The sequence below is a fragment of the Vanacampus margaritifer genome, chromosome 1, assembly GCF_051991255.1.
Source record: "Vanacampus margaritifer isolate UIUO_Vmar chromosome 1, RoL_Vmar_1.0, whole genome shotgun sequence".
NCBI lineage: Eukaryota > Metazoa > Chordata > Actinopteri > Syngnathiformes > Syngnathidae > Vanacampus > Vanacampus margaritifer.
This window is the reverse complement of record NC_135432.1, coordinates 27,613,041-27,624,427: the sequence shown is the minus strand read 5'-3', so window position 1 is coordinate 27,624,427 and position 11,387 is coordinate 27,613,041. Positions and strand designations below refer to the sequence as shown.

Sequence of the window (11,387 nt, the reverse complement as noted above, 5' to 3'; positions counted from 1 at the left end):
TAGAATGAAGTGGTCATACTTTGCTAGTACAATCAAGATGAATATGATTTTTGTTGCAAAGGTGGTTGTAGTTACAGTAAATTTAAAATTAATGGCCACCCTTAAGGGTGAGCAATACTTAATAAATCACACACACAAAGATAAAACAATTGATGTTTGTTGGTGGTCACATGAAGATTACAAACCATGCAAAAGACATTTGGAAAGTCACAAAGCCCAATGAAGTTGGAATGTTGTGTAAAACGTAAATAAAAACAAAATAGCCTACAATTATTTGCAAACAAGGTTCAACTGAATATGCTGCAAAAACAACATATTTAGTGTTCAAACCAATCGTGGCCAGTACAATGAAGCCATGCTGCTGTAACACAGTCAGAATGTGGCTTAGCACTGTCTTGCTGAAATAAGCAGGGATGTCCCTGAAAAGGATGTTGTTTGAGCGGTAGCATATGTTGCTCCTCAATTTCACCGCTTTGTCTTCCCTCGGTCGCTCAGTTGCTATTGGTCTATCAGGCCAACCAATCGCTACTCAATTGACCTGTGCTGCTGTCAGTCCACATCATGTGTTTCCCATCATTGAATTAGGTTCAGCCATATTCAATAAACTAAATTCTACATGCACGTAAACTTATTCAAAAGGCTGCACCCCAAACAACAACAAAACATGTTAAACACATCTGTTAAACGAAACAAAACGGACAGGAAGCAACTGAACCATTAAACTCAAGTCAGTTATACAACATAAATCTAAATTACATTGTGACTGATTGAGTTTGAATGGACTGCATGACTCTTGACCTTTCACTTAGAGGGCTAAAAATAGCGTTTATCCGTCAACTTTCCGCCCAAGAGCATTGACAGTCACTTTGATGAAAAGGACATGATAATATACAGTATATTCGCAAGGTGGACAGCTTGCATTGCTGATAAGTGGAATTACTCCCTCTCTTACACCGGAGAGTGCTTTCAAATCAGATCATACAAAGACAAGTTTGTACAATTCAGATTGATTTCCCCTTTGTGTGGTCAAAATGTCATTGAAGTTAGCACTTTCATGCAAGTCTTGCAGTGTTATTTAGGTACGTTAGCAACTTATCAGCAGCTAATTGGGCCGCGGCCGACGTCATTTATGCCGTAAAAAGTCTTTATGGTGTTGTGCAGTTATTAAATTCAGCTGTATGTAATATCTATTAAATCATAGCAGCACAAACAAACAAAACATATTGTTTCAAAGGAGGCCAGCTTCAGGCAAGTTAGCATCTGCTGATTCAGCCACCATGTACAAAGGGCCCGATCACGTATTTTGCCTTCATTTAATAATTATACAATCGAGGTACATCTACATGACTGATTCAGTAATTGACTCGCCTGATATGAAGTGATGTCTACACAAGCAATGAGGAGGATCCCAAATTCTCCGTCTTGTTGTTCACCCTTTTTTTTGGCTGCTGTGCTCCATTGGCTACACATTGATTCCTCTTTTGGTAGCCTGGAGAATGTTCGATCCTTTTTTTTTGCCTCTTCTCGTTGTGACAGCCGGTCCACAACAGCTGTCAATCATTGTTAAAGTGTGGTGTTTGCCGTTTACTCAAAGTGGCAATTTTCTACAGTATACTGCCAAAATGGCTGCGCCAACGCCCGTGTTGGACGTGTGACGTCAACGTCCGGATCTCTATGGACTGCATAAGACTTGGCATTTGATTTCGGCTACACCAGCACACCGCATATTTATATAACCTAAAATTCAATCAATTAATCACTCACTCACTCAATCAATCATCTTCTTCGCCCATGATATAGGACTACAATGGTGAGGATGAAGGTCGAATCCTGCCCAGTCTGATGTCGACAAGAAGCTCATTTGAAGGTTCCTACAAACCACCGTTGTGATTGTGAATAGAAAATAAAATGCACAGCGGTTTCGTATGTATTTGTATTTTATTTTTCCTGATTGAAATGTATTTTAAGGTCATAATTTGTCATTCATCACATTACATGGCATGATGCACCAGGTCTACTACACCCATTTACAGAAGGAAAACACGGAAACATACACAAGGTTTTACAATGGGGAGAACAGGAAGTTTAGCTCATTGCACTTACAACAGTGAACGTTGTTGTTATTATTAGGCTCTTTTTCATCTCCAGCTTCATCACTTCTTTATATATATATATATATATATATATATATATATATATATATATATATATATAATTATGATTTTTATACTTATTGTCCATTTCCCCTCCAATGTCATCTGCCCACCCCAAAATTTACATGGGAGCCAGAAAACCTAACCCACTTTTTGCACTTTTTGTTTTGAATGGCATCTCATTTTACAAACACAACATTTATAGAAACTCCACACAAACCAATGTTATCTTTTTTCCATTTCAGATTCCGAGCCCCCCCCTCCCAAATGATAAGAAAACTTTTGGCACGAGCCAGCCACACACACTCACAATGTAAATGTTTGTCCTTTTGTTATTTAACTGATCTTCAGCTCACTTTGTTTTGGTTGTTTTTATACACAATTAAAGCACACGCTTGGCTATAAGGAGGCTCAGGCTTGCATACGCTCCAGCTTGTGTTGCCATGTGGTGTGCAAAAGGCCCCCTCCACTAGTGGCTGCTTGTGTTATCATTGCTGACATTTACATGTTGAAAAGAACATGTCATGACTGCCATGATTGTGGAAAGTGGACAGGCTCTCATCTGCTATTTACACTGGGAACAAAGCAAAACATATGGCAGCTCGTGAGGTGGAATGTCGACGAGACTCAAAAAGTCCAGGGAAGTTTTGGGTGGGTTCTGTTTTCAGATCGCTGGGGCAGGTCTCAATTTATGCATGCCATCTTACTTATTACTGAGTCTTTATATGGACAAACAAAAAACTCTCCCATACGATTTTATAGCTTTTCCTAAGTTTGTCTCCGTTCTGCTCCTGCTCACCTAAAATTTCTTCATAAATATCTTTATTTATAATACATAGTATATTTATATTTTAAGATCTGTCTCTTGTCATGCTGCCCTACGAACTACTGTAAAAACATTTGGACCACACATAGACTGGGAAAAAAAATCCTGACATTTTCAACATCTTTACTTTTTCATGGCTGCAAACTTAACGTTGCAGAACTTTTACATAGGTCTCTTTCATGGCTGTAAAATTGTGTAAATAAAATGTATTTAATAAAAAATAAATAATGTAAACATTTTAAAATGCATTCTAAGTAAAACTGGTCACTTATTGCTGAGGCTGAGAGGAAATGTTACAAATGAAAAAGAAAGAGTCCATGACCGCTCACGACTTCAAAGTGTAATAACCACTCCTCTCCAAAACGTTTTATGTTCTTTTTTTCCCTTTTTACGTAATATTGACGCAGCCATGGAGAATTTTATTATTATTTGTATCCCTTTCATATCCAAAGGAAATGCCAGAATGTGAATCAACTGCATATGTATATTGTCTACATTTGTGCTTGAAACATGCTGTGGACTGGTGATTTTCACTCTCAAGTTTAGTCTATCGGATTCTTAGAAATAGACAAGACACCTACAGAGTGCAGACAAACAGCACAACTGCTTCAATGGCTTTCTTCGATGACTAGCTAGTATTACACTGGAGAATAAAAGCCCTTGCTGCAATGCATATTAAGTCACCTTGAGTGGCTGATTAAGACAAGCAAAAGTGAACGGTGGCGAAATTACATTGATTTAAAAGCCACGTAAAGATCCTATTCAAATGTGGAGAATATAGCTTCTTATGATGACTTTTGATATGAAAACGGGAAGTCAGTTACGTATAACGGACATTCTCACGTTCCAATCTGAATATTGAAAGTTTTGTCTTCATTCAGGTGTTTATAGGACACATTCTTTCCATTCTATACCTCTTTTTAACGTTAGGGTTCAACAACCTCCTTTCTGAAATCCCCAACAGTACAACAACCCCCTTCACTTATCATAAAATAAATTCTTAAATAAATAATCTCATTCATATTTCGTAAAATATAGACTTCTTTAAGATAACTGATTTTTACTCTCAACAAAAATAGCCATTGTACTTCTGATAATACATTTGACACTGCTGTTATGTTACGGGCCAAATTGATTCATTTTGAAGTTAAAAAGTTATGGTACAAAACTTTTGCAAGAGGGCAAAATGCAATGTTACTTATACATCATGTACTGTATTACCTCTCTGATGTGTCTTTGAGCTGATTCTTTATGAACCCTCGTATATATTTCTGGTATCATTAAGTACTGTCATCAGAAAATAAAATAAAAAATGAGATGAAGCTTTCTTTTTCACCTCTGAGCAGCCATGGAGCACATTAGGGAATATACGCTCATCGGTATACAATCTCTCTCAATATATATGAATTTCTCGATACATCTCTGGAGAACGCCTCTCGACATTTTATGTTCTGCTATCAGCTTTGCCTTTCTCGCTCTATTTCCCCCCTACTTAAATCTTACCAGCTGCTTTGTCTGGAAAACATCTTTTAGCCAGGCAAAGCAAGACTTGAAGTAGCATCACCGGTAATAATTGACATCTGAGATCAACCGCCATTTTCTCTCCCTCTCCCACTTGTTTTAACCCTCCTGTTACCTTTATACTCACTAACATTTTGTACTGTATCCTTGGGGTCAATTTGGCCACAGCAAACTAGGATTTTCTTTTACCCGTTTGTTTACTTCCTAAGTAGCCCTAAATTACGGAAGCGTGGAACTTCCAATGTGGACTAAACTATTTTGACTGAGTTTATGTCGTTCGATGGTACTGCAAAGTCATTCAAACGTATTGATAGTATTTTTGAACATATTGAACGTTGTTCAAATGTGTTGGTTAAACGTAGGCTAGATGCTAAAAACATAGCATTGTTTTCCTATAACGCCACTGGGTATTGATTTATGCATGCACAATTGTATTACAATAACCCCATGGCATTATGGGGATTGTTTTCCTTTTTTTTTTTTTGGATTTGGCCTACATTTTATCAACATAGTCAAACGACTTGCCATATGTTCAAACGACATAGCCCAGTCAAATCTGATAACTCCACATTGGTGGTTCCACACTTCCGTACTAAATATGTCTTACAGGTGCATATCAATAAATTTTAATATTATTGAAAACAAACAATTGTGGAACTCATACATTATTTGACCATACACTGAATGGAAAATGTCTTCCTTTATATTCATTTTTTGATGATTATAGCTTCATAACAAAAAATATATATAATTAGAGATTATATTTTAGATTTTCTTTTATGAATGTGTATGAGTTCCACTCTTTGAATTGAACCACTAAAAATTTATTGAGATGCATCGTTATAAAAGCCCAGGGTTGAATTGCATCATGAGTACATTTCATTTTATAAATATAGTGGTGTCGATTTGACCCAAATGTCCTCATTGAATTAGACAAGGGACTTGAATTCACAAAGACAATCTGCCATTTTGAGTCTTACAACCCTGTATGGGGTCAAATTGACCCCCCTAAAGATAATGAGGGTTAACAGTTACCTTAAATGTCACAAATCTGCCATTTACCATCTGAACACGCTGCTATTTCATGACGATGGTAAAAGGATTTTTATGCCCATTTTTCTTGTTCATATTTGTACTGTTACCAAATGGGATTGATTGCATAGAACGAGTGGAGATGAGAAGTGGCCTTTCCTTTTTTGCTCCGTACCGCACCTGTGGCGTTTGACTGAACAGTTCTTTTTATGTTCATCAATGGCAGATACATACGAACAGAACTGCCACAATCATACGCACATACATACAAACTTTAGGAACAGAACAATATAGAAGTGACTTTGAGGTTTTTTTTTTCTTTCTTTTCCTTTTTTTTTTTTTTCTTTGTCAACGCCGGGCAGCATGCGAAGGTCCCCGGCGAGCGTTCACACGGACAATATACAACACAAGTGTCGGCTTCTGCTCGTCATGTTTGGCCTGGACAGTACGTTTGTTGCTGCTGTCGTGTGGCGTATAGGCAAAGCGCAGATCCCACAATGCACTGCAGGAGCATCATCAGCAAGAGGGAGAACACTGACCTGAGTAGTTTCCATGACAACTAAGAGAGGTTGTAGGTCAGGGTGAGATAGAAAAGGAAAAAAAGTGATTTTTGGTTCCTCTTTTTCCGCTTTTGACACCATTTTGAAGTGTGCTTTCATGTGCGGCGTGCACATTCGACTTGAGTGAAGACACATGCTGATACATACTGATTGATTGATGTGTGAGGTTTGAGCTCGGGAGGAGGTGGAGTGTGCTGGGTGTTATCCCAGATGACTCCGTATCGGTGACTCGTGGCTAGAGATGTCCCACCGTGATCGGTTGCAGGTTGTTATTAGTGAGCCGCTGCTGTTGAGATGTTGAGATTCCGTTACGTTTCCTCATATGCTGATTGGTGAGCGTCACATTAATTTCGACAGACAGAGGCAACACATTTCTACTTTTTTCAAATGACAGCATTGTGCTCTTGACCGTCTCAGCTCCCTTAATTCTATTGCTTTGATATAGTTCAGAACTCCGAGTGTTAACAAAAGAAAAACAAAGGGAGCTTGGCAACAAAAGTGACACGAATAGAAAAAAAAAAGCGATGATAGAAAATAGAAATTAATCTCACTGTCAACGAATAAATTGTGTCCCTGGATGACATAAAAAAAATAGTCCGCTTTCACTTTAAGATAAAATATAAATAAATAATTAAGGCTGTGCTGGCAACTGAACAAAATAAAAACTCAAACATGGAAAGTGTGGAACAGCACTGACAAAAAACAACAATGTCTTAATGGCTTCAAAATGGCTGAAAATGAAGCAGCTTCCCTCTGAATGCAAACTGATTTTGAGTATCGCATTTCCATTTTTTTCCTGTTTTAGTCTCGCTCCGATGCATTTGCCAGTGTCTTTATGGCCTCTGCTTAATGATGACGAACAGTGTAAAGGTCTTAGATAGAAAGTTCCATGCATTCCGAATTATCTTCGCCGCCTCCACTATACACTTCTCGAAAGACAAGTTGAGGAGCGTTGGGGTGAGAATTAGAAAACAAATGCGGAAGAGGAGTCACAATCTGGAATGTAGATAGAAAGAGAACGCCCGCATAACGTTGTCGTCATTCGTCGATGCTTGAACTGGACAGGTGAAGAAACAAAGAGGTGGTCGGTACCAGAAAAACCTGCACTGCAATGATTCCATGTCCTTTTTTTCCCGTCCTCATTCTTCAGAAGAGAGGAAGAGGAGAGAAGTGGCTTTGTTGAATGACAACCAAGAAAGTCTCTCATCGCACTTGGAGTCACAATTCATGTTCTCCCAGTGGTTGCACATGATCGTTTTTTCAGGACTGTTCTTCATGTTGGTCCACCACTTAGCTGTTTTGTCTCGAAGACGCATTGAAGTCAAAGTGAACTTTTGGATGGAAGATTGGACCCTTGGAAGGATCTGTGGGAAAAGCAGAAGTCATTTAGGCAAAGGATAGCACGGTATGAGTGGATAGCACTTGTGCGGTTCAGGGAGGGGGGATAGGCTCCACCTCCCACATGACATTAATGAGAAATCCTACAGATGATAGTGTTGTTGTGCTCAGAATTAAACACTTTTAAAATAAAGTTAAATAGGAGTCATCATACACCTGCTCCCATTTTAAGTGCTTTCGATTAACCCCAAATAAAGACAAAAATCTGTTCTAGGAGGATTTTACTGACATTTTTGTAGAGGGCTTCTACAGTGTCAGAGGAATCTCGAGATATCAGTCAAGAAAAGTTACAAAGTAATTGCCAAGGCATTAAATACACAATCATGTGGAGAAAATATGACACAATGGTGATGTCACCAAGAACTGGACATACCCAAAACTGATGAAAAGCCTACTAGAACATCTGAAATGCATTTGGGGCTAAGCAGGGGCACTTAAATGGCGGCAGGTGCGTACTGACTCCCATTTAACATTCATTTGAATGTGAATGCTTAATTCTAAATCTGAACACAGCCAAATCCCCAGTAATAAGAGGTTGTGCATACTTGATTATTATTTGTACTGTTACTTTACTCTTACTTTTTATATCGCAAAAATCTGGCATTTGAAGAGAGGTGTGTTGACTTTAAATATCCACTGTAGCCTACATACTGATTAGAAGACTGCATTGTGTTCTTTTGACACATTGTACGTTGTGTGCAAAAAAAGAAGAAAAAGAAAAGTTGGCCACTAGATGGTATGTGATTTTAAAACATGATGTTGTACCAATTGCAGTAAATACAAAATTAATTCAACTCAATTCAAGTGGCAAAATACACACTAAAGTAATTCATATTTAAAAACACACTAAACTAAAAATACAGTAACTTTATGAGGTTACAATTTGTCACTCACTTAACTCATTCACTGCCATTGACGGCTATGGACGTAAAAAAATCATTTGAACTATTTCTATTAATTTAAAAATGTTTCCACTTTTGTTAACAATAGTATGAAAACCTAGAAAAAAATGTTTTATTGTACATTTAAACAGATATAAAATGTGCAATTAATTGTGAGTTAACTATTGAAGTCATGCTATTAATTACAATTTTAAAAAATTAATCGCCTGACACCATTAAAAAAAAGATTATAAAAAATTAGGGGCGTCAGGCGATGAATTTTTTTAATCGTAATTAATCGCATGACTTCACTAGTTAACTCATGATTAATCAAAAATGTTATATCTGTTCTAAATGTACAATAAAAAAAATCTAGGTTTTCATACTCTTGTTAACAAAAGTGGGGGAAAATGTTACACTAATGGAAATGGTTCAAATAAATTTTTGACTACTATAGCTATCAATGGCAGTGAATGAGCTAATCAAATGAGATCCAACGCAATACAATAGTGGCATTAAAATTCTGCCATACCAATGATACAGTAAGCCTGCTCCATTTTGATTGACAGGGAAGTGTTTATTGTGTTTGTGTTGTGTTAATTGTGGACAGTGTTGTACAACTGCACTGCGTACTGAGAGCTGTTTGTAATATTTTGGTTACAGTTGTGCTTGTATGTAAACTGATGAGCACAACTGTAAATGTACAAAAGCTAAAGGTCGCTTAATGACTTAAAAATGTGATGAATCGTCACCAACATTCACATGCACATCTCGATTCATGACAACTTCAGCCTCTGAAAATATCAAAACAATTGCCACAGTAATCCTTGAACATGCGCTCATTGCTAGTGCCGTGTAAGTCACACTTAAGCTATTATGCTTTAAGAAAATAGTTATGTTTTCTACAGGATAATAGATAAAGACAGTTTGGGGCCACTTCAGTTTATCGCAAGCCAGGAATAGCTACCATCCTTTTAACAATCTAAAAATAAGCCTTGATTCCGTTTTTAACTCGAAAAGGCACCGACTGATGTCCAAAGGCATCACATTTCAAACAAACATGGCTCAAAGTGAACCACTGGGACCAACTTTATTTAAAGGGGACATGTTACAGAAAATTGACTTATTTGTATTCAGACCTCTGGAGTGCCAGCCCAAGTGTGAAATTAAACAACCAAGTCAATCTTTTGTCAGCTGTCTATTTTGGAAAAATGTGTCTGTCAGCAAACTGTTCAGAATTGTGATGTCACAATTTGGCTGATGTACATAATAACCAACCCAGCACCGTTTTTTTTTTTCTTGGTCATGATTTTGCATCTTGGGTGGGTAAATATCTATTTTTTTTTATGGGTCCTATATTACATTCATGCGCAGTCTAGCGCAGATTGCAGTGCAACTCTAACCATGGGTGGAGTTTTCTTTCTTTTGGCATTTCCGTAGATGGGCACAGTTAGAAATGGGCATTTGCGCCATTGTGGGAGTAAACACAACTGACTTGATTCATGGTCACGCGGAGCTTTGAATATGTCTGCGAGTCATTTGATTAAATTTACTAAAAATCCCATTACACCACCTGCGCCACAACTTAGACCTGCTCAGACCAGGTGTAAATTCTAGTCTACTTTCTGTCACTAAATTATTTGTTAATAGAAAACATCCAAAGCCCAGAAATTCCCAAACACGGTTAACTAGACTTGCATTAACCTGGGAACTGCTTTAAACGTTGTGCCCTCCCTCATCAAATTCACTATCCTAAAAGCCTGGCTCCATCTTACTCACGTGCATGCTTGATTCTCCACTTTGCCCACTCCTTCTCCTTCTCTCCCAGGGAATGAAAAACAAGAGGAACGTTGCAGGTTTGTCTGGTACGAGGTCTCATGGCTTTGTGTTTTTACATAGTCCTGCAATAGCACAAATGCATTTGGTCAGTTGTTACATTTTTGGATTTCTATGTTTTGATGAGCCATATCCTTGCACCATGGTTTAGGTGTAGATTGTTCAAAACCAGGTGTGACCAAACTTTTTGAAACTGAGTAGAGCTAGCAGTGTGATACACACTTCTGAAACACAATTTGCTCAAATTACCTTTAATTGTATGTCATAATTGATATTGATCTATTTGAAAAAGCTCAGCATGTTAATGATTTGGCATTCTGGTGCCTGGCAGCGTCATGTTGATGACCTTTGCACTAATGTGTATATCAAGTTGCTAATGAAGTAGGGCCACATTTGATATTTTACATTACAATGGGCCAGATTATTTGTTGATAAAAAAAAAAATGCATATGTAAAATATGTAAATGTGTTTATAAAGAGTTTAAAGTAATTGTATGACTTAACCATGTATTTAATAAAACAAAAAATGTAAAGGGTCTGTATGTATTTTTTATTTTATGAATAATTTTAATGAAATAAAACAATAATAACAAATAATGTAACAAATATTACATAACTCATAATAGTGTAAATGTTGGGTGGGCCGGATTAAAGACCAAAGTGGGTTGTATATGACCATATTTTGTCCAGCCCTGCTATAGATCTTATGTTGACCACTGGAGGCATTAGTAAGAGAGACCAAAATAATTCAAGCCTGACTTGCTTAACTGCGCAGCCTTAGGGTCTCTTACTTCTCTGTTCTGACACCCCCCGCCCCTTTTTTAGTTAATGTTTAATTAAGACAATTACAGTGGTACCTTGACTTTGAGAAAGCCATCCGTGCACCACGCTAGACCACCTCAACCAGAATGAAAGGAATAACTCTCCGTGTGTGGGTCTGTCTTTTGTTTCATCTTTTGGCTTTTAGTGACAGTAAGAAACCGTTTTCGGAAAGCGTGAGGCACTATGACCCAGGCGCACAAACGCACGCCATCGCCACACTGAGACAGCGCTCAAACACTCCTTTGGGAGGACACGGTCTGAATATCCGAGAGGAAACCATCCACACACCCCGTGAGACCTCCAGCCAGTAGAAGTGTATTTTTAAAGCTACTGATGTCTTATTTTAGGCCCTTGGTAC

The 11,387-nt window shown here is 37.8% G+C and overlaps 1 protein-coding gene across 5 annotated transcripts in view; it reads right to left on the bottom strand.

Moving 5' to 3' along the window:
• Nucleotides 1-1,919: 1,919 nt before the first annotated feature.
• The window catches only part of bsna (bassoon presynaptic cytomatrix protein a), a 97,554-nt gene continuing 88,086 nt past the window's right edge, over nucleotides 1,920-11,387 (bottom strand). For all 5 annotated transcript variants that reach the window (XM_077544523.1, XM_077544532.1, XM_077544540.1 and 2 more), the window contains 2 exons: nucleotides 10,151-10,272; nucleotides 1,920-7,456 (listed from right to left, as the gene is read on the bottom strand). The gene's annotated coding sequence lies outside the window, so the exon portion shown is untranslated. The remainder of the gene's footprint in view (nucleotides 7,457-10,150; nucleotides 10,273-11,387) is intronic.